Source organism: Lutra lutra, chromosome 2, assembly GCF_902655055.1.
Source record: "Lutra lutra chromosome 2, mLutLut1.2, whole genome shotgun sequence".
Taxonomy (NCBI): domain Eukaryota; kingdom Metazoa; phylum Chordata; class Mammalia; order Carnivora; family Mustelidae; genus Lutra; species Lutra lutra.
Window position 1 is genome coordinate 103,163,975 of NC_062279.1, and position 27,708 is coordinate 103,191,682.

General features: G+C 38.2%; 1 protein-coding gene across 2 annotated transcripts in view; it reads right to left on the bottom strand.

Annotated features, from left to right (window-relative positions):
- The window catches only part of SLC39A8 (solute carrier family 39 member 8), an 88,141-nt gene that overhangs the window by 5,896 nt on the left and 54,537 nt on the right, over positions 1-27,708 (bottom strand). The gene's annotated exons all lie outside the window — the stretch shown is intronic.

The following is a 27,708-nucleotide window of genomic DNA, read 5'->3' on the forward strand; positions in this document are numbered from 1 at the left end:
AAAAACTAAACTTGAAGACTTTTGCGTGTTACAATGTTCATGTGAAATCCATATTTAGAGCACAATGACATCAAAGAACATTTACTGCAATCCTTCCTAAGTTATCTGAGCAGGTAACCTGGGCCTCAGTTTCTTCAGTTGTGAAATGAAGATAATGTACTAAATGATTCATTTATTTCTCAATGACTTATTAAGTCTCCACTGTGTTCCAAAGTAGTGTGTCGGGTGATTAAGCTGTAACAACATGTTCCCTATCAGCTCTAAATTTCAGTGATTCTCTAAACACATTTCATGAAATGTGATTAGAACAGGCTTACCTTTGCACTAACACCTCTTTCCATTTTGGAGCAATAATAAAAACAGAAAATCCTAAAACAAACCCTTTGTAAGAATTTAGATTTCCATAAAATTTACAAAATCACATAAAATCAAATACCAAATGCCAACTGAAAGCATTTTCCAGAAATCATAGAAAAGATAATCAAATGCAAATTTATTTTTAAGTAGGGAAGCAATTTGCAATTAACCGGAGAACATTTTATTCCTAATTCTCCTCCCCTCAACTCTACCTCAGCAACTAATCAACATATTTACTGAGCATCTGCAATCTGTAAAACAGGGTGCTGGATGCTATGGGGAGTGCACAGAAGTGGAAAATACAACTTCTATCTTCAAGAAGTGTATTTATATTGGAGAGACAAGATGTAAAGAATATGACTGACCATTTAAAAAATGTTCAGTACACACCCAGACAAGAAGGGCTGCCTTCCAAGCCATCATGGTGGAGGTTTGAGATTTATCCCAATGTCGCTTCACTGCTCAAAACACTTTGGCGACTCCTCTTTCAGAATGGACTAGATCTTGCCATACATCTTCACTGTGTCTTTAGTGGCAAAGCTTCATCTCTGGGGAAAGTTTTTGTGTGTAGACACAACCAAAAGCCATTTGGAGCCACTAAATTCTTAAATTAACATGGAAGGAGGGAGGATTGTTATTTGTAGGGGCAGTGGTTATGTAATAGCAGGGGCCATAATAGTTGTCAGAAGAGACACAGCAAAGGCATAGAGTATTTATCATGTGCCAGGCACTGCTCTAAGTCCTTGAGATATTCCACTCCTTTAGAACTATTCTGTGAATTAAGGTCTACTATTATCATCACTTTAGAGTTGAAGAAACTGAAACACAGAAACGCTGGTGAGCTTACCAAGGGATGCAAAAGAAGTAAGTCGACTATTTTTAGTAACTGTTTTACTACTCCAGACTTATGGTGGTGGGTGGACACTTACTGTACGAATAGGCTCTGAAGACAATTCACAAGGAGAATGCCCCCTTCTCTCAAAAAAGTCTTCTAAACACTTGAAGTAATGTTGGAGTAAGTGTTCAATCTCCTTTCATTTTAAAGGTAAATCTCAGAGGCATAAAAAGAATTCCATCCAGTCTTCAAATGTGGTCTTTTTACTTTATAGTGTTAAAAGATAAGCTGAGGTAAATTTAAAACTTTAAGAGTGTATTTGAAAAAACAAATTCAAATTATGCAGTGTCAAACCAGATATGGACAGGAGCACTCCATCAACAGGAGCTCAGGAAGAGGCTTTTACAGAGAAAAGGCAGAAGCAAGGCAAGAAAATTACTGATGGGCTGTAACTTAAAGCCCGGTTGGCTTTTTGTGACCAATTGTCTTTAGGTTTCAATGTCATAACCTTGAGACATTTACAGCTTAGATTTTGGTTTGTTTACATAGGCTGCCAAGGCATTAGAGCTACCCCAGTTTAATTAATTGAACAATTGCTCTATCATAAATGGACAACGTAATAAACAATCATGAGTTAGTACAAGTCATATGGGTGACTTGGGTAGGAAATACCCCAGAGCAGGAAGCATTAATTGCCAAAGAAGGAACAAAAGTGGTCATGAGAAAAGCAATAGAGGAAGAGACCTTAGCTTTGCAAAATCTTACTGCCAAAGACACTTAATAAGACCAGTTGCTTTCATCTTCCAACTTGATTTACCTAGTCAAATATTTATAATGTTTTTATTTACTTGTGAGGATTTAGGGAAAAGATTCAAAGACCAAATCTTGACTACCTGATGTTATATACAGAGTCTATATACAAACTCCTTTAATTCTGAAAAATAAATTAAATTAATATATCAGGCATGATTCTCTTACCTCTAAGTACAGATTACTGACTGTCTTTCTTATGCTTTATAGGCTTTGTGTCAAATGACACTTTTGGGTAGGTTAACAGTCATGTATTTTTAATACTTTTGGAACAAACATAAGTAGGCAAGCATTCACAAAGAGCTTGTTTTTAATTCACCTGACACTAAGTCACTGAGCAAAGAAAACACAAAACTCAAGTCAACCTGTAGTTAAGTTAGTGAGTATTCTGTCTTTTATTTTGTTTACTATTGTTGTCATCGTTTGCTTACTTCTGTGCCACATAGTACATTTGAAGCTGTTTCTTTTTCTTTTTCTTTTTTTTTAAGGCTCTTTCTAACCTCAGCCATGATGAGGCAATTCAATCTAGTGAAAAGACCTTAAATCTGAAACCCAGAAAGACCAAATTCTATCTTGGCTCTGACAGGAATTACCACGTAATCATCAGCAAGGCTCTTAACATCTCTCACCTTAGTTATTAATTGAAATAAAAGTCAAAGCAAAGTGCAGACTACTCAGAATGGGAGGGATGGGAAGAATATCATGGACCAAAGTTATAAGAGTAGAGGGGAGACTAGAATCCCAATGTAAGCATAGAGGGGAAGAAGCAAAAAGGAAAAGAAAAACAAAGTACTAAGAAATCAAAATTAAGAAATCCAGTAGACTTACTGCAAAATTCTTATCTTTTTCTTTAATCATTTTTTTAAATTTATTTTCAGCATAACAGTATTCATTGTTTTTGTACCACACCCAGTGCTCCATGCAGTCCGTGCCCTCTCTAATACCCACCACCTGGTTCCCCCAACCTCCCACCCCCCCCACCTCTTCAAACCCTTCAGATTGTTTTTCAGAGTCCATAGTCTCTCATTGTTCACCTCCCCTTCCAATGTCCCTCAACTGCCTTCTCCTAACTCCCCATGTCCTCCATGCTATTTGTTATGCTCCACAATCTTTAAGCAAAGAGGAGGAAGACTGAAAAGAGGTGGAGGGCTTAAGCGGGCAGAAAAGGAAGAACATAAGAAGAAGGTGTGGCATGACAGGGTGGGGCCGGGGGAGGAAGAGCTCTGATAAAAATAAAACCAAACCAAAAAGGAAAGGAGCAACCCACCAAAAAGCATAATAAAGATGGTTAAAGGAAGTATAAATGACAAAAAACATGGAAATTATATGCAATGAAATATATAAATTCTATGCCCATGAAAGAGAAATTAATGTAATATAAATAAAAATTTTTAAATGACATTTTAAGAGGCTGCAGATAAGAGGAAGGGGTGACATTTAGGGAGAGGAGCACTAGTGCAAGCTAGCTTAATGATTAGAGGATATGTGACTTGGCATCAAATCAGCATGGGTTTGAATAATATCTCCTTAATGTGTTTGTGTCCTATAGAAAGTTACTTGGGTCCTAGCTAATCCAATAAGACAAGAAAAGGAAATAAAAGGCATGTACATTTGGGAAGAAAGAAATAAAACTGTCTTTGTTAGCAAATGACATGACTGTTTACACAGAAAATCCAAAAGAATTAACAAAAAAAACTCCAAGAACTAATAAGCAATTATGGCAAGGATGTACAACAAGGTTAATTACTTTCGTAAATACCAGCAATGAATAAGTGGAATTTGAGTTTTAAATCACAGTATTATTTACATTGGAATCCCCCCAAAATGAAATAGATATGAATCTAACAAAATATGTACAAGGTCTGTATGAGGAAAAGCTCAAAACTGTAATAAAAAAAAATCAAAGAACTAAATAGATGGAGAGGTATTTTATGCTTATGGATTGGAAGACTCAATATTGTCAAGATGTCAGTTCTTCCCAGTGTGACCTATTGATTCAATGCAGTCCCCATCAAAATCTCAGCAAGTTATTTTGTGGGTATTTTGTTTTTCTAAAGTTTATACGGAAAGGCAAAGACCTAGAATAACCAACACAACATTGAAGGAATGGAACAAAGTTGGAGGACTCACATTACATGACTTAGACTTACTAGTATAGCTACAGTTATCAATACAGTGTGATAATGGTGAAATAACAGATAAACAGATCAAGAAAACAGAGTCCAGAAATAAACTCATAAATAATGGTCAACTCATCTTTGGCAAAGGAGCAAAGGCAGAGCAATGGAGAAAAGACAGTCTTTCACCAAATGGTGCTGGTACGAGTGGACATCCACAAAACAAACATAACAAAATCTAGATACCTTACATCCCTCAAAAAAATTAACTCAAAATGGATCACAGACCTAAATGCAAAGGCAAAACTGTAAAACTCCTTGAAAATAACACAGTAGAAAACATAGACAACCTCGAGAAGAGCAATGAATTTTTAGAGACACCAAAAGCACAACACACAAAAGAAAATAACTGATAACCTGAACTTCATTAAAATTAAAAACTTCTGTCTGCCAAAGACAATGTCAACAGAAAGACAAGCCACAGACTGAGAGAAAATACTTGCAAAAGATACATCTGATAGAGAACTACTAAAATATACAAAGAACTCTTAAAACTAAACAACAAGAAAACAACCTGATTTAAAAATGGGTCAAAGACCTTAACAGACACATTACCAAAGGAAATATCAATAACAAATAAGCATATGAGAAGATGCTCCATATCATACATCATTGGGGAAATGAAAATTAAAACAAAAATGAGATACCACTGCACACCTATTTGGGAGCACTGACAACATAAATAGTAGCAAGGATGAGGAGCAACGGGAACTCTCATTCATTACTGATGGGAATGCAGAACGGTACAGCTACTCTGGAAGACAGTCTAGCAGTTTCTTACAAAATTAAACACACTCTTGCCATATGATCCAATAATCATGTTCCTTGGTATTTCCCACAGAAGTTGAAAACTTACGTCTACAAATGATCTTGCACACAGATAGTTACAGCAATATTATTCCTAATTGCTCAAACTTGGAAGCAACTAAAACATCCTTCAGTAGGTGAATGAATAAATAAACTGTAGGACATTTGATATTAACACCCTCCCCCCAAAATGAAGTATTACGCTGTGAAAAGACATGAGGACTCTTAAATGGATATTACTAAGTGAAAGAACCCAATCTGAAGAGACTGTATGATTCCAACTATATGACAGTGTGGAAAAGGCAAAACTATGAAGACAATAAAAAGATCAACGATTGCCAGCGATTGGGAAAAGAAGAGGGATACTCAGGCAGAGGACAGAATTTTTAGGGCGCTGAAAATACTCTATATGATACTACATTGATGGATACATGTCATCATGCATTTGTCCAAACCTATGGAATGTACAACACCAAGAGTCAACTGCAACTACGGACTTTGGGTGATTATGATGTGTCACTGTGGGCTCACCAGTTGTAACAAATGTCCTGTCTTGGTGGGGGATGCTGATAACAGGGAAAGCTATGCATTGTGGGGGCAGACAGTCTATGGAAAATCTCTATACTTTCTTCTCAAGTTTGCTATGAACCTAAAACTGCTCTTAAAAAAAAAAAAAATGAAGTCCTTTAGAAAGAATCACTTTCAATATGCCTTCAAATTCCTTATCTGTAGAATGGAGAAAATAATATTACAGATTTCATAGGATTGTTGTGATGATGAAATGAGACGTTTATAAGCCACTAAGTACTCCATGAATGCTTATTAACATCTACCACAGATCGCTTTTCCTAACACAGTACAGATGAACACAGAATTATTACAAGAAAAACAAAAACTGCCTACAAGTGTGCAAGACAAGAGATTGCTCACATCCTTGAATATATTTTGGAGCACACTGGTCAAGATTATTGAAGAAAAAAGGGAGAAAAATTGAATCTATCCCCCAAAAAAGAGCTTTAGAAAAGTGAGGGGGTGAAGAGACTTGTTAACCAGAAAAAAAGGAAAACTTTTTTTAAAAAGATGCTTGAGCTTGAGCATAAATATACTCTTGCAGAAAACTACTGAACGTTCAACTACTAGAGTCCAAGGTGCATGAAAGGGCCAGGAGATTAATTAATAAAACCCACTGTGGAAAGTATGAAGTCTGAGTTGGTAAGTTTCTATGAGTCAGATAGCTGACTGGGTGTAGGAGAAAAGGAATCTCCAAGATGTAAAATAATACCTTGCACACTCAACACTTCACAGTTTACAAAGCACTTCCATATGTTTGGGTCTTCATTTTCTTTTTACCTATACAACATCCTCATGAGTGAAACAAAACAGATACTGGCATCTTGACTTTAAAGATGATGAAAATGGCAATCCAGGAATATAAATAACTTTCTCAAAGTCATACGGGAGCTGCTGGGATGAGGCTACTCAATTGTTCACTGAGCAGCTATTTTATACGAGGCTGGAATTGTGCTGAGAACTGAGGATAGAAACATAAATCAGAGGATCTCCATCTGGCTGGAATTCATAATCCAGAAAGGAACAGCCAGGATTCAAACTCAAGGCCTATACTCAATAGCTCTTATCTGCCTTTCCAGAATAACCCTCTAACCTCTCACACTTCTCTGTTCCAAATGAGCCACCTCTTCAGGCTCTTTGTCCTCTAGTTCTCATTTGAGATTAACCATTGGGGAGCTCTAAAATTACTTCAGGGGAGAAAGGAGGAAGAAGTCACGGTACTGATTCCTCTGATACCCATCTGTGTGGTCATCTAAGGCTGTCCATGACCCTCAGATAAAGGCTACATCTCTTCTCAAGATAACTCTGTTTGTAGAGTCTAGTAACTGCTCTCTCCCCTCCACCCTTTCAGGTCTAGCTGTGGTAAAAAATTTTGCAATTACTGGTCCCTGTGGTCCTCTTACACCCCACTCACACCTTATACCTATATCTTCCTGACATTATTCTAATTTGAGCATTCCATCAGTTTTCTATTGGGATCCTAAATGATACAATCACTGGTGTTGGATGTGGCCATAACAAACAGTACCCCAAATGGGATTTAATTGGGTTTTTCATGTATTTGAAGAATGGGGAAATAGCACACTGGTTACCCATAAGTGGGCTGCATTTTCTAGTGATGCCCAGAACATAAAAGCACTTTGCAAGGTCTGGGCTATGTTGCAAGCCTTCCTGTCATTTGGTTCTTATGACCCAGTGGACCAGTGAAATTAGAAGAGTCTATGGCAGACAGAGATGCTGAAAGGAGGCTTTGGAAGCCCTGGTGAGAGAATCACAGTGCAAACCCCTAAGATGTCAGAGTAAAGCCATGTCTTCCTTTGCCACTAACTATTCCCTTTTTCAAGGTGTCCCTTGCTCCTGGATCCTTACAGAGACTTATCTCATGCCTGTGGGATAGTAAGTGGCCGTGAGATCATGCCCAACATGAACTGGATGTTATCTGGGTCAGCAAGTCATAAAATCAGCTGTTCACAGCAGCATTCCATTATTAAATTATATATGTAAGAACAGGCCACACCAGCCTTAGGAGACACAAACAAACCACAATGGCAGGAGATTCAGACCTCTCTAGTATATGAGCCTGATGTTTCTTTTCTTTTCCCTCAACAACAGTAAGGTTTTATGGATAGCTCCCTAAAGCCAGTAAACTATGAGGACATCTATAAGTGTGCCAGCACCAGACAGCTATACTATGTTACTCAAAATGAACTCAAAATACATTGATAAGGGAAAATTCTCTACATGGGCAAAACTTTTAGGTGCAGTGTTAAACTTCATGTAAAAGAAATGACTGAGATATAGATCTGTACTAACTGGTGGGTGGGTGCTAGGAAGTTGGCTTGGTGGTCAGAAACTTCCAAAAACCAAAACTGGACATTGGTGGCAAGGAGATCTGGAGAGAAATAAACAGACTGTAAAAAGGCACAGAGTGTGAAGATACTTTTAGATCCACTTTCCACCCTTCTTTTTCCAGTTCTCTGCTCTAGCAGACCAGGATCAACTTTGTCAAAAGGCTCCCATGCTCTGGCTTCTAGTTGGTTCCAAACAAAGAGCTCTACCATAAAACTGGAGGGAAAGAGAAGAAGACCAAGGTACTTATTTCCTGGGCTCTTTATTTGAGGGGTAACTTGAGCCTGTCCCTAATTAAAGATCACCATTCAATGTACAGTGTTTTTCTGTACAAGACTACCTCCTAGGTTCCAGTAACTTCTTCCTTCCCTTTCCCTTTGATTATTCTTAGCTTGATAAGATTACTCATAGTTCCACTATTCCAAGTCCCAGTTTTACTACACTCTCCCTTGTGGCTCACTTATACCTTGCTCAGAGTTTTGTAAATTGTCCCTTTCCTATTTATTATTTATCCTCATTTAAATGTGCCAACTCATTCTGGAAAGAACATGACTGATTTAAAGTCTAATGCTCTTTCCACACAGAATGCACACAGTGTGCTATAAGGACCTATTTAGCCAGAGTGCTTCCATCCGGTTAAACAATAACTTTGTTGTTTAAAACTTAAACTGTCCCTGTTTCCCTTCCCCCAGGGGACTTACTTAAAAACAAGTCCGGAAAGGAATCCCAGGTAACAAAGCCCCAATACAAGGGTGGGTCAGGCCAGGTGGAGACATCTGATCAGTGGGGGTATGCATACTGTCTCCCTAGTTACCAAGGAGTATGGGCCCCACCCTTTGGGCACCTTTTGAGCGCCAATTCTGACCAAGGTGATAGGCTGGTTCAAATATCTACTAGGGTAAATTGTAATTCAATTGGTCTCTTATGTGTGACCTAACATGACTGTGCAGTTTTCTCTGTGTGTTACAATTTCATTGGCCATCTCTGCGTGGCCAGGCCCAACCACATGGCCTTAGCCCTTAAAAGCTAGTCTATGAAGCAGAGAGAGGTCGCCCTCTCTGTAAGAGGTGTGGCCCCGAACCTTCGGTTTGATTCTTGATGCTTGGCATGAAATAAAGCTTTGCTTGACCTTCGCTTTGTATCAGTCTCGCTCCTTTAATCACGGACCCATTATTTGGGGACCTAACAGTACCATCAAATATGTTTTAATGGGAATAATTACAAAAAGGATTAAATAAATATAAAGATACCATAAAGAGTTAAAGGTACCATACAAATGTAAAATTTTAGGGGTGCCAGGGTGGCTCAGTCAGTTAAGTGTCAGACTGTTGATTTCAGCTCAGGTCATGATCTCAGAGTCCCGAGATCAAGACCCACATTGGGCTCCACACTGGGGTGGAGCCAGCTTATGATTCTTTCTCTCCCTTTCTCTCTCTCTCTCTCTCCCCCACCTCTAAAAATACAAAATAAAAATAAATTTTAAAATAGCAAATGTAAAATTTTAGTGGGCTTTGCTTTTATGACTGTATTTTTTAGTAATCTTGATGTACTTTATAGCTAGTGGTTCCTTTGTCCTTCCTCTGGCCCAGAACAATCAGTCTCAAATCACTATAACCAAAATGAAACGTCATATAAGAAAGAAGAAACCGATTTTATCTTTAATGTATGCAACCAAACATAATTCAAATGCACTTAGTCGCTAGTCATTTGGTTTTAGGAAAATCTCATAACTACTTCCAAAATTCCCCTCGCTAATGAAAATAACCATTAACAGGAAAATAACAATTTCCAGACACATTGAAAATTATTTCTTTTCCCTCTATCCCTTCAGTGGAATGTGAGTAAAGTTGTTTTGGTCTTTAGGAGTTGAAATAATTGCCTTTCATTTTCAGCCTGGGACTATATCATTTTACTGTCTTAAAAAAAATTACTTAGGAGAAATATGACAGGTTTTCAAGAAATATGCAACTATTTTGCCAATGGAATTTAAAGTATACACTAATTAAGCATTTGCAGTTATCCTAATGGACCATTTACACCACTCTAAAAGGTTGCCTACTGCTAATACAAATGGGGATAGCATTAATGCTCTCTGGGACATTTGGGAAGCAAGATATCATTTCTTACAAAAAAGCCTGTATAATGTGCACCCCAGCCCACATAACCCTCGTTGCTGCTGAGAAATCTTAAAAGGAGTCAGGAGGCACCAGGAAACTGGTTAAGTTTTAATGTAAGCTGGAGAATGTTGCTACGCTCTTGAAAAGTAGTTTCCCCAAATCCAGGAGTATCTACCTTGCTCAGCATCAGAATAGTTCAGACAAGAGAATAGGGGTAGGACGGATGAAGTAGAGGAACCAGCCCCTTGTGGGAGCTGCCCATTGCGTAATTACCATTTGATGGGAAGTTGTGTCAAAAGAATTGAAATGCAGATGGCCCCACCCAATGTAATACAAATGAGTGATTAAACAGCCTTCAAAAGATGAAGGAGAGCTCTGGGATTGGCAGAGAAGATCTAGAAACCCAAGCTCCCTAGAGCAAGAGGCTTGGGAAAAGTGAAGAGACGAGAGGAGAGAGGTGAAAGCAAGGGCTAACTGCTGTCACCGTGACCAAGCAGGTAACTAGGACCCCAGAGAAGATGTTAAGAAATAGGCAATCGGCCTGTGGTAGAAAGGAACATAAGCACCAGAGTTAGAAATCAAAAGCTGCTCTCTTCTGTACCTCAGTAGTTCAGGAAAAGAGAGGCTATCTTTACTTCATATTTGAAAGTGAGGAGTGGGAATGCACAGGAGATAAGGGTAGCAGGACCTCCTTCCCTTTTAAAGATGTCACTATGACACTGTGAAGATCTGCTCACTAGTTTAAGAAGTTTTATAGTAGGGAACTGAGCACGGAAGACACAGGGCATACTCACTGGCCCAGAACAGTAATCCTAACATTAGTAATACAAGTTATTTACTCTTCCCAACAACCCTAGGTGGTTATTATTCCCATCTTACAGATGAGGAAGCGGAGGTATTAAGAGGTTAAATAACACTCCTGAAGTTATACCTCTGGAAAGGAGGAGAGACAGAAGGCTGGCTGAGGACAAAGCAAAAGCTGACACCCAGCAGCCTTCTCCCACCCCCACTCCTGGGTGGGACATATGTGACATTCTTTAGGAATCTCCCAACTATTCTTAATAGCTTGCTAAAAAGGGCAGAACGACCTTGGCGAAGGCAAGGGCTCTGGCAAGGCCTCTGGTATCCAGTATCTCGTAGGCCCACTTTAGCGTATGAAAGTTCTATTGAAAACTCCCTTTTCCTTACTTCCTCCACCCCCGTGGTACAGAACCTGCTACCTCTCCCAACCCCAGGGCAGCAGCTCTTTCTGCCCATGGGTCCTGTCCCTGTGCTTTAATAAACCACCATTTTGCACCAAAGATGTCTCAAGAATTCTTTCTTGTTCATCGGCTCCGGACCTCACCCCACTGAACCTCACTTATATTCTAGAATTTCATCAACAGGATTTAACACCTATGCCAAATCACACCCCTGATCTTTAGGAGATGTGGAATTTTATCTTCTTTCTTGTTCACCCCTGTATCCAGCACTGCTGCAGGCATTCCAAACATTTTTGGCTGAAGAAATGAAGGTGTAATAATAGTAAAATACATGTTCTCTCACAATAGGTTCACAAGTCGTTGTCATGTGAAGAATCTATTCCAATAGATTGGAATCTTTGTTCCACCAAAGAATAAGCACATGGACACTCGCATACAACACTGAGAAGGGTGTGCACAAAAGAATGTTCATCCATCAATGCTAATTTGGTTCATCTACACTAAAAAACTGGACAAGTGCAGAAGTGCTTCTGTTGTCTTTTGTTTCCTTGCCAATTCTTTGTGACTAAAAGCTGTGGAGCTGGATCAAAGGCTCCTGGAGGACAGGACTTGCTTTCATTTCAGCCCAGAGTTCAACATTAGTAAGTGTTCAGTAAATGTGTTCTTTAAATAAATGATGGGGAATGGGGACTTGTTTTGCTAAACCCAGTAGAGAAGTAGAATGTGGAAATGACACTCTTGCGGAGAGAGCTCAGAGTGCTCCCACCTCCATTCCAGAGACAGTTAAAGGGCAGAATATTTTTATCAACAGCCATCTTGCATCTCACTTTATGTGACTGACACATCTTTCAGAAGACTGTTGGAGAAGGAGGCATAAAAATAAGAGTAGTAGCAACAAACCCAACAAACACTGTGGTGTGCTTACAGTTTCAAGGTACTCTCCTGAAAGACTTTTCTAACACCCTAATCACAGACAGGGAAAACACACAGCTAGCAATGGAAAGAGCCAGGACTTGAACCCACATGATTTGGCTCCTAAGCCCACGCAGTAAAAGCCAGAAACTGCTCAAAAGAAAACTGGGTTTTTCAAATAAGAATTTCTGAATTCAGTAGTCTGTCATTACAATAATGGATTATTTTATTGCTGATGCCAGCCTCCATCTTGTTAGGTACCAGTGATTCAAGTACCTCTCTCTCTGGCTTTGAGTAGAATGCACTAAGCTGGTATTCAAAGGTTTGCTAACACTTCATACGCACTGAAAATGCTTCCAGTCATTGAGGGGAAAAGACATCATCCTTGGGCTTTCAAATCCACAATCTGTTATTTACAGACCTCATTATGGATGGAAAAATGTACATGGTTTCTTCACTGTCTCTTCCTAAGTTTTTACATTTAACAAAATGTAATTTTAGAACAAGTCACCTATTTGAGATTATTGAGATATTTAAGTGTCAGAATACAGTAAAAATTTGAAGAAAGAATCACATCTTGAATTTTCTCCAGTGTCCCTTTTTTACCAGCATCCATTGTGCCCTAGCTACCCTGACCTTCTTTCTATTCCTAAAACCCACCAAACTCCCACCCTAGAGACCTGTGCTGGATGTTCCCTCAGCCATGACCTTTTTCTCTCTCATCTTTGCACAGATAGCTGCTTCCTATGGTTCAAAGTTTAATTTAAATGTGTTCCTGGCCACCTGAACTACTGAAGTCGTCACCTTGACATCATCACACCACCATGTTTTAATTTCCTGAACATCATGTGTAACCCTAGGATACTGAGCTGTGAGTCCCACTGGAATAGAGTGCCAGAAAGCAGGAACATTTTCTAACTTGCCACAGTGTTAAGAGGGCATAGAACAGAGCCCAGCACTGGTCAAGGGGTCACAGGATACATGACAAGTGAGTGATTGACAAGATGAATTAATGAATACCATCTCTTGCCCTTTAATACAGCTTCACTGATTTGCCTTATAGAATAGAATGTCATTCAAAACAAGAAATGTTACCACAAAAGTCCCAATTTAAAATTACCATTCTTGGGATGCCTGGGTGACTCAGTTGTTTAAGTGTCTACCTTCAGCTCAGGTCATGGTCCCAGGGTCCTATGATCGAGCCCCAAATCAGGCTCCCTGCTCAGTGGGAAGCCTGCTTCTCTCTCTCCCAAAACCCCTGCTTGTGTTCCCTCTCTCGCAGTCTCTCTGTCAAATAAATAAATAAAATCTTAAAAAAAAAAAGAAGCATCTAATACCTGATCCATTTAAAAAATAAAATTAAATAAATAAAATCGCCAATCTCTGGGAACCTGGGTGGCTCAGTTGGTTAAGCTTCTGACTTTTCATTTCAGCTCAGGTCATGATCTCAGAGTCCTGGGATCAAGCCCCACAGTGGGCTCCACACTCAGCACAGAGTCTGCTTGAGATTCTCTCCCCCTCAAGTAAGTAAATATATATATATATATATATATATATATATATATATATATATATTGCCATTATTGTTTTAACATAGAAGTTGCATGTCTCTGAAATCTTGGTCAAAGTCACAAAAAATATAAAGAATCCAGAGAAAATGGGGACTATTTCTTCCCAGTAAAAGATTTTTGCTATTTTACTTCCTAAAAGTAAAACTATCTCTAGATTTAAGTATTTGTTTTGCAGCCTAGAAAACTATTAACAATGATCCCTCACTTCGTTTTTTCTGATACATATGTTACAACCATAATATAAACCAGAATTTCAAGGTTTACTGAACCTGCAAAAATAATCTTTCTTGGTGCTTTCTCAGCTATAGAACTTATTTTCACTTTAATGTACTTTCACTAAGTTGCTATAAAGGTAAATAAAGTCATTTTCATTAAGCAATTGATATTCCTACAAAGAAGACTCAATAAAATAAATTTTGTTCTTTTTTTTACTTTTAATACAAAATAATTTTTTTTTACTTTTAATACTCTTATACCTGATAACAGAAATATAAAGTAATAATTTCCCAATCTTTTTAAAAATAATGGAGCTCACACATTGGGCTGTCTCCTTCCTACTGATAAGAACTCAAAACTTCTAATACATCTGAATCATCTGGTCCACTGATTAACATGCCAAGAAAAGTTAAAGACAGAAAGTCACCAGTTAATTAAAATAAATGAGTTATTAACTTAATTGGAATAAGACCCTCAGAAAGAGACTGAAATCCCCTATGTAAAAAGCAGCCATATAGTAATATCAAATTTCATCACCCAACAAATGATCTGACTCTAACTTGGTAATAGTTGTTAAAAGTGAGCACTTAATTCAGTCTTCAAAACCTGCAATTATTTTTTTATTCACTAAGATTATCAGTGAAGTATTAATAGTTATAAGGGTGATATTTTTGATCTGGACATGTACCTCAGACATAAAACTGAATAGATATGAACAGAGAGACAGATAAGTATCTACAGATGACTGTGTGTGTGTGTGTGTGTAACAATCTGCTAATACTCTATAGTGCAGTACTCTCAAACTCAAAAAACATTTTGGCAAGACCACACTTCATTTGCAAGATGCTTTCACTTTGTAATCTTTCTAATTTAGGATATTTATTTTGAAATATACAGGATAAATATAACCTAGAATAACTGAATATAGAATAAAATCTACCTCCCCAACTGCTTCTCCCTAGAACATAAATTCTATTTATTATAATAAAACAACTCAAGCTTTGACAAATTTTCCATCATGCAATCCATGTGAGTAAACATTACTTACCAGGTCTTGATCCATTATTCCCAAACTGCACAATGTAGCATGCAAAGAATATAGTAATTTATAAATATTTTCAAATGAGCAAATAACAGAAGTCAAAGAAAAGACAGACACATGTTGGCAAGTCCAGTATTTATGACAAGAACATCCTTTATAATGCAACCTTTAGAAATTTTTGAAAAGCCTGATGTTAAAGAAACCAGCAACAGAATATGTATTTAAAATTCTTCCATTGCTGGGGCACCTGGGTGGCTCAGTGGTTTAAGCCTCTGCCTTTGGCTCGGGTCATGATCTCAGGGTTCTGGGATCGAGCCCCACATGGGGCTCTCTGCTCAGCAGGGAACCTGCTTCCCTCTCTCTCTCTGCCTGCCTCTCTGCCTACTTATGATCTCTCTCTGTCAAATAAATAAATTCTAAAAAAAAAAAAAAAAAAATTCTTCCATTGCTTATGTTGCAATGTTTGCAATGGGCTTTCTACACAATAGAATTTCTGCACAATAGAATTAAGCAACTTTCTGATGACTGGAATAATTTACTTGAACCTCTCAAATTTTTTCATCACTTATCAGAAGAAAAATGTGTTGGCATTCATTCTCTATTTTTTTTTTCTCAATCAGCATGCATGACAGAGCAACACAGCAATTATTCATTGTACTAACAGGGGGAAAATTAACTTGACATCAGCCTAATTGAGTAAAACCTCACTAATTCTTCTAAATAGGGATAAATCCTGCTTGATTAGTGAAAGCAATTTAGTATAGAGCATGTTTAGATAAATACACTATTACTTCTTTCTAGAACTCACACCAAGGAATGGCTCCCACAACAAATATGGTGTGGGGTGAGATGTCCTTTAGCCATCCAGCCACATTATATGGATGAGACTAGTATACTATTTCAATTACATAATAATAACTTGGTTATTATTTCTTTAGATAACTTAAAAACCTTATTAGGGGCATCTTGCCTACAAATTGTTCAAAAGCAATTTTTACAGATGCTACCAAGATACTCTACAGCCCAGCTCACAGGCATATAAACAAAATACAACAAATCGGAATTCATCAGCTGTGACAGATTAGTAGAGTCAAAATTAAGGAGATTTCACTATGCAGGCAATCCTCAATTCACTACAAGTTATATTCCAGAAGTTCACCTGTAAGTTAATTGTTAGGATTTGGAACTGATCCCAGCAATGTTTCCATTAGGAACTTAGTCTCACGTGTGTGGAAGGAACATGGACTTGGGACTCAGAACCCCAGGAGGGGATTTCATCATAGCTTTGCCACTTATTATCAGGTTGAACCTGAGTGAGTGACTTAAGAGTCCTTAAGTTACTCATGCATAAATTAATTTAATGCCTATTTTACAGGGCTGTTGTAAGAATCAAACATAATAACAGCTGTAAAGCACCTACCGTAAGTGCTACCTGCTCTTACCCTGGGCATTCCTTTTCTTTTCTCAACTATCTCTCTACATCAGAGCAGATTAGCTGGGAGGTTACATAAGCAATTCAATGGGTTCATGAACCGCTTTAAATTATATTTAATAATTGGTGAGTATGTATATTCTTCTGTTGCAAAAGTTAACACGCTTCATCAAACAGCTTCCTGAGGGGAATGCTTCAGAATGTTCTATAGGCAAACTTCCCTGTATTTTTCAAAATTTGAAATGGCCAAATGTTTAAAATCGTAATTGGAAGTATCCTCTGCAGCTTGGTGACCATCTCATCAAATTTTATTTACCCAGTAACCTCCAACCCGCCCTTCCTAAGATGGTACAAGCATCATCTTCTCTGGAAAGCATCCGTGCCCACGTCACTTGCCTCACTTCCCACCCTAACATGCCACATCTTTCTTGTCACCACGTGTACACCTACAGCACTCATCACACTGTGTTGTAACTTTTTTCACTTGTCTCTAAGACCTTTAAGGAGGACCAAGTACATGGTAGGTGCTTGTCAAGTAGGTGAGAATTTTTTTCCCTCACAAAAATTTATTTATATTTGGATTTCATTAAAAGTAGTCATTGTAGTTGACAAGAAGCATGCAAATCAGGAAGCAGCTTAGCTCTGTTAAAAGAACTCTGAGCATGACTGAACTCAGTTCAAGTAAATTCTGACCTCTCTCAAACTCATTTTCCTCATCTGTGAAAATGGAGATCACCTCATCACACCTACCAATCAAGGTTGTACCTGAATAATATTTGTTAAGTACTGAGAATACTCTCTGCACGTGATAGGTACCACCACCACCACAACACCAACTACCACCATCACCATCCTTGCTGTGAATTACTCGAGAGTGACAAGTAATAGAAATCTGACATGCATATTAATGGATTGCTCTCCCTAACAATGACTAGGTTTTAGAGGCTAGAAGAAACGAAAAATCTGTGCAGAAACAGCCTTCCAAGAGATGGAATCCAAATGATGTTTCTGGAACTTCAACGTCAAAGCAAGCTATTTCCATATGTGGTCGCCTGGATCCCTGAGCCCGTCAGCCCTCTGAAAGGAGCAGGCATGTCATTCTCCCTGTTTGCAATAATGTGAGACTCTACCCAGATGGCCTATTGCTTTCTCTGCCTCACATCTGTACAGAGTGGTGCCCAAGTCTGTGGGCTCCACACAAGGCTGTGAAGGTCAACATGTCCATCCCTGAAAGTAAGGACACAGGCTCAATTGTCCTTATTGAGACTTCTGAGAATTCTGCCTTTCTGCTCAGCAATCTGCTACAATCTGTTACGATCACCACAGTAACAGAGTCCAGTCCAAACCTTTTCCATTTTTCCCCAACCCCACACTCTTCCACCATTTCCCACCTGCCTCAGATGGAAGCCATCTGACATATACTCCTTCTCCTCTACCCACAGACACTTTCTCCACCTTCCACTCCATCTTAGAGTGGGACCCCCTTCACCTTTTCATGATCAACAGCTCCATCTGTGTTCTAATTCCCTCTTCGTTCCTTTTCTAAGAATTTGCTCCAACTGATATTCTTCCCATGACTTCCATTCTCTTCTGCATCTTCAAGTTCTCCCTGTCTACTCAGCTTTCCTCCCTGTATGAAATCTCCCTTGGATTTCCAAATCTCATTCTTCCCTTCAATGACAACTCCTTAAAATAGTTCATTTTTCTAGTCTTTTTCTGTACTTATTAAATCTGGCCTTTCCTCTCCTTATAGCCCACTGCAGCACAATAATGCCTCCAAAAGTAGCTACATCTGGCTTCAGAAGCATTGAAAAATGTATGTATTCTTTTCCAAAGCCTTTTCAAAAACACTGAGGAAGGAATTATTCAGAACACATTTGGCACAACTTCTAAATATCCCTCAGAACTGTCTCCTCACCCATAGCTCCAGCCATCAGAGCAGATCCTCCAGATCTCATCTTTCTTGGAAATTCTTCCCAAAGTTTCCCTACCCACCCCACACCAGTTCTCCATCTTCAGATAAACTCATTACTGTGGACGCTGATCCACTGTTCTCCTTCATTACACTGTGCTAGGGTTACTGTAAACAAAGACTCATCAAGGAGGATTTACTATACTGGGTACCCATAGGGTGTCTTCTTTCACAGATGGAAACATGGCACCACCCCATTCCACCCCAGGCCCTGGCCATTTTCTTCCACTTTTTCTCTCTAATGTCCCTGAAGATAGCATTGCCTAGTATACAGGACTCTGTCCACCAAAGTCTCTTCTAATGAACCTTGACTTTGGGATATTTCTTCTGAAAGGTAAGCAAAAAAAAAAACAACAACAACAACAACAAATTTGACTCAACTACCTCCAGATCTTTTATTCAAACTTGCTACTTGGTTTTGTTCTCTGCAAACTGTCATGGAAACTCTGCTCTCCTCGTCTATTCTAGAAACCTTCACTGATATAACTTAGGTATAAATTGCTCCTGCACTGAAGTTAGCCATCTATTGTTGAATCTTTTTTGTAAAATATTTTATTTATTTAACAGAGAAACAGCATGAGAGAGAACCCAAGCAGGGGAGTGGGAGAGGGAGAAGCAGCTTCCCGCTTAACAACTGAGCCACCCAGGCGCCACCCAAGTTTTTGTATATCAATGTGTCTATATATGGGCTTTCTATTCTCTTTTGTTTATACATATTAAAAATGAGTTTTGGGGGCCCAATACCACATTACCTTAATATTATAGTTTGTAGTAGCAGTGACTCTTCTAAGACAAGACTCCTCACCCTGTTTTTTTCCCCCCCACTGAAACTTATCCTTGTTCTTCCATATAAATATGATTTTGGGGATTTTTATTGACTTTGAATTGAACTTAGAGATCAATTGAGGGACAGCTGACATCTTTATATTTCAGATTTTCCTTGTTTTGTAATTTTCCATATGAATCTCTTTAAACTGTTCATTTAGATTTATTCTTATTTTGTAGCTTTGCAGATATTCTTAGTATCATTTTCCTACTATATTTTTCTTTTTCTTTTTTTAAAGATTTTTATTTTTAAGTAATCTCTACACCCAATGTGGGGCATAAGCTTACAAGAGAGATCAAGAGTCGCATTTGGACTGAACCAGTCAGATGTTCCCCTACTGTATTTTCTAATTGGCTATTACTGGTATGCAGAAATGACAGATTTCATATAGTAACTGAATTCTGCAGCATTGCTGAATTCTCTTACTATTTCTTGTATTTCTTTTTAAGATTTTATTTATTTATTTGACAGACAGAGATCACAAGTAGGCAGAGAAACAGGCAGAGAGAGAGAGGAGGAAGCAGGCTCCCTGCTGAGCAGAGAGCCCGACGTGAGGCTCGATCCCAGGACCCTGAGCTCATGACCCAAGCCGAAGGCAGAGGCTTTAACCCACTGAGCCACCCAGGCACCCCACTATTTCTTGTATTTTATTTACTTTTCTTTTGGATTTTCTCTGTTGACATTGAAGAACAAATAAGGACGTTTTTTCCTTCTTTTCCAATTGTCAAAAAAACTCTTATTTTTCTTGTCTCATTACACTGATGAGGATTCCTGAGATAATGCTGAGTAGAAGTTCTGATGGTCAGCATTTTGTCTTGTTTTTGACTTTGATGGGAATACTTCCAAAGTCAGTAGACTGCTTGCTTTAGTGTTTTTTAAAATAGATATCCTTAATTAGATTAAGAAAATTCCTTCCTATTCAGAATTTACTGTGTTGTTCTCAGTGTTAGATTTTATTGGACTTTTTTTTTTGTTGTTTTCTATACTATGACCAAATATGGATAATCTGTAACAGTTAATTTTTCTGCTTTCAGAACTCAGGAGTCTTCAATCAGGGTGAAAGACTCAATGAATAAATAAGTTATTTTCTACGTTTGTGTCATTTCTGAACTACAGTATTATTCAGTAGATGTAACTGATTAGATGTAATGTTTAAAACTTTGAGTCAGATGGATTTGAGTTTAAATTCTGATTCTGACAACTAATCAGATTACTTTACTTTGTTAAAATGTCTTCATTTGTAAATTGGAAAAATCTCCACCAGTCAGGATTATTACCAGGATTAAATGAATACTTAAAAAGTAATGTATAAGGTATGCAGTAAATATTAAATCGTATTAGTGCTACTACCACATTATCAAACATACCATGTTCCAGAGGAGCAATGGGGATTAAATCAGAGTGGCAGTGGACAGAACTGTGTGTGAACTCAAAGTTAAGTTCAATGGCCAAGTATGGAGCAGCTCAGACTTTGTGCAAAGTTGTGGGAACATATCCCAGGTTTATAAGCACAAGTTAACTAGAAAGAGGAGAGCATTTTATGCATTTTATCTCCAATGAAGATATGTTCAGAAAACATTTTAAAGATTCTAAAATGGGAGGGGGTGTTGGGGCGCCTGCGTGGCTCCATCATTAAGCATCTGCCTTAGGCTCAGGTCAGGATCCCAGGGTCCTGGGACTGAGCCCCATATCAGGCTTCCTGCTCAACAGGAAGCCTGTTTCTCCCTCTCCCACTCCCTTGCTTGTGTTCCCTCCCTTGCTGTGTCTCTCTCTGCCAAATAAATAAAATAAACCTTTAAAATAAATTAAAAAAATAAAACCTTTTAAAAAAAAAAGGAAAGAAACTTGATATATGGTAGAGATAAACGATCTATTCAATAAAGAAGCTAAGATAACAACTTATTTATACAAAAAAAAACTAGATCTTTTTCTTTTATCATATACAAAAATAAATTTCACATGGGAAATTAAACTTATAGAAGAAAGTATGGAAACGTATCTTCTTTACTTTGGCAAGGGAAGGTTTTTTAAACAAACCCAGAAGAAAAGAAAACCTGAAAAAGATATTAATTTACTGATGACATTAAAATTAAAACCTTTTGGGGCGCCTGGGTGGCTCAGTGGGTTAAGCCGCTGCCTTCGGCTCAGGTCATGATCTCAGGGTCCTGGGATCGAGCCCCGCATCGGGCTCTCTGCTCAGCAGGGAGCCTGCTTCCTCCTCTCTCTCTACCTGCCTCTCTGCCTGCTTGTGATCTCTCTCTGTCAAATAAATAAAATCTTTAAAAAAAAAAATTAAAACCTTTTAAAAACAAAACACAAACTAAGTGAACAGAGAAGTCACAGACTTAGAGAATATATGTGTAACCCATTTACTCAATGAAGATTAGGATCCAGAATATATGTAAAATACCTACAAATAACAAAGACTCCTTGACCAACCCTCACTCAGTCTCCTCTGAGCCCTCTTCTCACCAAGCCTCAATCCTGGGCTTCTCTGTGTCCTTGCAAGGTCCAATAGTAGCAAGAATCCCACAGAGTCAGATTTATGAGAGCCCCCCTACCCTTGATGTCTCCTGTTAGTGATTTCCTATCCACCGAGCCCCTCACTCTGCTCATTAGCCACAAATCCTCAGCTGCCCTTTCTATAGTCCAAGTTGAGTCCAATCCCCATCCTCTACAGAGTAGAACTATATTGCAATAACCTGGACTCAAATCCTCTTCACCATTTTAACAAGCATCAGAATAATTTTTTCTTTAAAATGTGAATCGATTAAAAAAAACTCAACAAAAAGTATGTAGAATAGTTGAACAGAAAACACAAAAATAAACTTATGACCAATAAGCAGATAAAGAGATACTCGACTTCACCAGTAATCAGAATTATACAAAGCAAATCACAAAAAGATAAGATTTCAAACCCATGAAAATGGGCAACAAAATTTTTTGAAGCCTGAAATTCCCAAGTATTGCTAAAGATGTGAAAAAAATGTGAACTCTCTTCTGCTGTTGATACGAATGTAAAAAATAATAATAATAATAACAGTTGATCGGGCTCTCTGCTTAGCAGGGAGCCTGCTTCTCTCTCTCTCTCTGCCAGCCTCTCTGTCTACTTGTGATCTCTCTCTGTAAAATAAATAAATGAAATCTTTAAAAATAATAATAATAATAATAATAATAACAGTTGGGAGAACAATTTGTTGTTGTTCAATAAAATTATCTGTGTGCCTACCTTATGATCCATTTCTTATAATTCTAGCTATTCAGGCCAATCTTTCTCACAGATGTTCTGAAAGACGAGTCTTAATGCCTTAAGGTATCCATCATGCATAATAAATTATTTTCTCTTCTGTGCATGTAGAATGATACTATGTACCATCCTCAAAAGATGAGAGAAAACAATCATTTTTCTTGTCTCACAAAACTTGTCTCACAAAACTCCAGTTGAGAAAAGCTCTAGATCAATGATTCTGAATCAGAAACTACCTAATATCACCCAAGGGCATTGAGAAATGTGAGGATAATGGAGGCTATTTTTCCATTGTCATTAGTGACTGGAGTCCTACATCTGACAAATAGCACCCCGGGAGTCTTAAATGTTTAATATCCTTCAATGCACAGGGCACTTTAACACAAAGAATTGTTCTGCCAGAAATGTCACTGGGACCCACCTCAGCCCTAGACAACCTCTACATGCCGACACAGTGAGACATGGATAAGAATACACTGCAGTGGCGCCTGGGTGGTTCAGTCAGTTAAATATCCAGCTCTTGATTTCGGCTCCGGTCATGGTCTCAGGGTGGTGAGATCGAAGTCTAGCAACAGGCTCCACGCTGATGTGGAGCCTAGTTAAGATTCTCTCTCTCCCTCTGCCTCTGCCCCACCTCTCTCTCTCCCTCTCTCTAAAAAAAAAAAATTTAAAAAAAAAAGAATATGCATTGTTGTTATAGCAAAAAAGTAAAACAAAAAAATTATCAATGTCAGAGGAAATGGATAAACAAGTAGTAGTAACATCATGCAGTTAAAAGGAATGAACTAATAATAGAAGTACTAAAATATGGGCCAAAAAAAAAGCAAGTTGCACAATGAAATGTCCAAAATACTATTTTCACTCAGTTTTTATTTTTCTTTAAGATTTTATTTATTTATTTGACAGAGAGAGACACAGTGAGAGAGGGAACACAAGCAAGGAGAATGGGAGACGGAAAAGCAGGCTTCCTGAAGAGCAGGGAGCCCAATGCAGGGCTCAATCCCAGGATCCTAGGATCATGACCTGGGCCAAAGGTAGATGCTTAACAACTTAGCCACCCACGTGCTCTTTACTCAGTTTTTAAAATGTGAAATTCAATATATTGTATAGATATATCGATATATAAGAAATAGATGAGCATAAATAGATATGGTAATTTAATAAATTCACGATAATGACACTGATGTGACTGATCTATGCCTGCAATGGAATACTATAAAGCAATGAAAATGAGCAAATGACTACTATGAGCAACAACATAAATACTGAGCAAAAGGCGGCAGATACAAAAGATTACATTCTTTATGAAAAACCGCTGTATAACGTTAGAACTCAAAGCCGTTCCCTTTGGGAGGAAAGGGTACAATCACTGGAAAGAGGACAAAGGAGGTTTTTGAATTGCTGGTGATGTCCTTTTCATGGTGTAGGTGGTGGTTCTGGGAACGAATTTACTTTGTAAAAATGTATAGAGCTTTACATTGATGACCTGTTCATACTTCTGTATGTTTTGTCTTAAAAAAATGTTTATTTAGACAAAATTTAATCATCTATCCTCCTTTCTGCCCATCCCTGCTTCCCAGGGATCTCTTCCCAACTGCCTCATTATTGTCAATCACACCATAATTTTTTTCTATAACTTAGGTTCATCCCCTCATTTTCAGTCTTCCAACCCCAGAGGACCAACTCTTGCCAACACTGACAAATAAAAACTGCAACTTATATCAAATTTGTCTTTCCTTCTTTCCCACCAATATTAAACAGATCTTCTATTTTCTGTCTCACTCTGTATTTTATAAATCAAGTTCAAAACCAAGATGTTTTGGGCATCTTATCTGAAAACTCTTAAAAGGCTTCTGTCTGCTTTGAGTTGGGCCTTTTGAGGGTATTTTAAAGGATTCTTTGGCAAACACTATGTGGGATAAGAAATGGTCAAGATATTTCTGGAAATTTCTAGGGAGACCGAGAAGACTTCTACTGGAAAGTCTTTGAACATCTTCTCTCTCTTGTCTTTTTTACTTCAAGATATTCATTCATTCAACAGAAAATAGATTGTGTTTGTATCTCTACACAAAAGAGGAAAAAAGCCCTAAAAATCTACAAGTTATACCCAGAAGTCAAACTGCATCATATTTTAATGATATTTGCATGAAGTTGATAGCACATATCAATTGATTAAAATTACAAACTCCACAAAAATAGTAACCATTTAAATGTTTATCAGGAAACTAACATATTCCCCTTTTGATTGGATATCATAGCAGTCCCTGACTGAAACCTTTAAGCAACTGTCTTTCAAATAGGTTAAATAGTATAGATTTGGCTACCTTTCAATGCAGTTTCATATACATTAACTTATTTGATCCTCTCAGCTGGTCTAGTACCAACTAGCTGGTAGTACCAACATTTTTCATTATGATTTAATGTGTCTGCCTCTGGTGATACCAGCCTCCTTGTGTGAAATCAGGGATGTTCTAGATGTCCAAATGACTGGTTCATTTAATAAATCACAGCAGATAACCCTAAGTTCCTCCTTGGGAATTTCCTTTAAGAACATCCTTAGAAATGTCCTTTCAAATGAACTGACTTGACCTTCATAGTGTGACAGATACAACTGAACTTAAAGTGCATAGGTGAACAACTATGACAGAGAATCTGGGGTGCAAAAACTGATAATATCACTCAAATGGCAAATTAAATTAGACTTTAAAGTTCTACTCCATTAAGTGAGAATAAATGTTTCACATTCTCATAGTCTATTAACCAGAAAGTCAATGTCTGACTTGCAAGCATTTACATTCAGAAGCTTATCTTTATTACCAGATGGCCTTCAAGTTTTAAAAATCAAATTTTAGGGGAACCTGGGTGACTCAGTCGTTAAGCGTCTGATCATGATCTCAGGGTCCTAGAATAGAGCCCAGCGTTGGGGTCCCTGCTCAGCACAGAGTCTGCTTCTGCTTCCCCCTCTCCCTCTCCCCCTGCTTCTGTTCCCTCTCTTGCTATGTCTCCCTCTGTCAAATGAATAAATAAAATCTTTATGTATATATATATATAAAAATATATATATATAAATCAAACTTCAGTTTTTAGAAAAAGTACTCAAATTGTTAAAAAGGTAAATAATGGAGATAAGAAGGCATGAAATTCTGTATGTTTTATCCTCTCAATGTGTTACTCTTGTGTTTCCCAATGGAAAATGCAAAGATTCAAAAACCTTTATGGCTTCGTAAAGGATGATGTATAATTAATTATATAGATTTAGAAGTTATTTCCAGAGGACTGAAAGTTCAAGTGATAGGATTTGATAAGATTGCTATGATTAAAAATTAAGGAAAGAGAAGGATAAAAACTGATGAATGAGATCCAGAGTCAAGATGGCAGAGAAGTAGCAGACTGAGATGACATCAGGTCACAGGGGTTCAGCTAGATAATTATCAAACCATTCCGAACACCAACAAACCCAACAGGGGATTGAAGAGAAGAAGAGCAGCAATTCTAGAAACAGAAAATTGACCACATTCTGAAAGGTAGGATGTGCAGAGTAGTAAATCTGAAGCAATGGAAAGACCACTGCAGTGGGAGGGGCTGGCTCCCGGCAAGCACTGGAGCAACAGAGCACAAAATCCGAACTTTTAGAAGTCTGCTCCACTGAGGGACTTCACTCCAGCGAAAAAGTGGGGGCAGAACCCTCACAGAGACAGTGTGGTCTCAGGTCCCACAGGGTCACAGAATGATTGGGGGTGTCTGAGTGTAGCAGAGCTTGCAGGTATTAGAGTGGGAAAGCTGGCTACAGAGACAGAGCCTAGGAGGAACCCCACAACTGGCAGATCCGAGGAGACCCACCTTCCTCCACCAGAAGAGCAATGAGGCAGGAATCTGCTGGTTTTGGAGACTCAAAATGGGGCTGTGTGCCAGAGACAGGCTGTGTGCCGGTCAAGGCTGGGTGAGCTCGGAGCGCAGCCAGAGACCAGGGAGATGGGAGTGATTGACTGCTTTTCTCCAAAGGTGCACTGAGGAGTGGAGCCCCAAGCTCTTGGTTCCTCCGGCCGGAGATTGGGAGGCCGCCATTTTCATTCCCATCCTCCACAGCTCTATGGAAAGCGTTCAAGGAAGAAAAGCTCCCAAGAGCAAACCCGAGCAGAATACATAGCCCAGCCCCTGGCAAGGGTGGTGAAATTCTGCCTCAAGCAAAGACATTTGAGAATCACTACAACAGGCCCCTCCCCCAGAAGATCAGCAATAACATCCAGCCAAGACCAAGCTCACTGATCAAGGAGAATAGCTGAATTCCAAAGGAGGGGAAAGCAAAGCATGGAATTCATGTCTTTCTCCCCATGATTCTTTAGCCTTGCAAAGTTAATTAAATTTTTTTAATTTTATTTTCTTCTTATTCTAATTTTTTTTAACTTTTCCTCCTCATTTAACATTTTTAACTAGTTTATCTTAACAATAGCTTTCTTTAAAAACACCTTTTTAAACATTCATTATTATAGTCATATTTTATCCTTCATTGTATCTAACTTTATTTTCTGTATATATATAGGGTTTTTTTTTTTTTCTAAAAATTTTTGGGATACAATTTCTTCTGCTTTCTATAGATCAAAATATACCCTAAATCTAGCACAGGGCTTTGTTCTAGCCTCCAGCCTGAGCAAATTCTCTCCACTTTCTTTTTCTTTCTTTTTCCAACCAACTTATCTTATCAATTCCTTTTTTAGAATTTTATTTTTAATTTTCATCTTTACAGTCATATTCCATCCCTTCATCATGTTTACCCTAGCTTTGTATATAAATAAGGTTTTCTTTCTTTAAAATTTTGGGAGTTAGTTTCTTCTTAGAGACCAAAATACACCCAAAATCAAGTGAGTGGCTTGGTTCTATTCAATAGATTAATATATATTTTTTTTATTTTTTTTAATTTCTTACAATTTCCTCTTACCCCTTTCTTCTTCCCCCAGTTTGGGGTATCTTCTGATTTGGTTGGCCTACATTTTTCTGGGGTCTTTGCCACCCTTTTACTATTTTATTCTTTTGTTCATATATTCTTATCTGGATAAAATGACATGGTGGAAAAACTCACCACAAAAAAAAAGAACAAGAGGCAGTACCGAAGGCTAGGGACCTAATCAATATGGACTTTAGTAATATGTCAGATCTAGAGTACAGAATGACAATTCTCAAGGTGCTAGCTGGGCTCAAAAAAGGCATGGAAGATATTAGAGAAACCCTGTCTGGAGAGATAAAAGCCCTTTCTGGAGAAAGAAAAGAA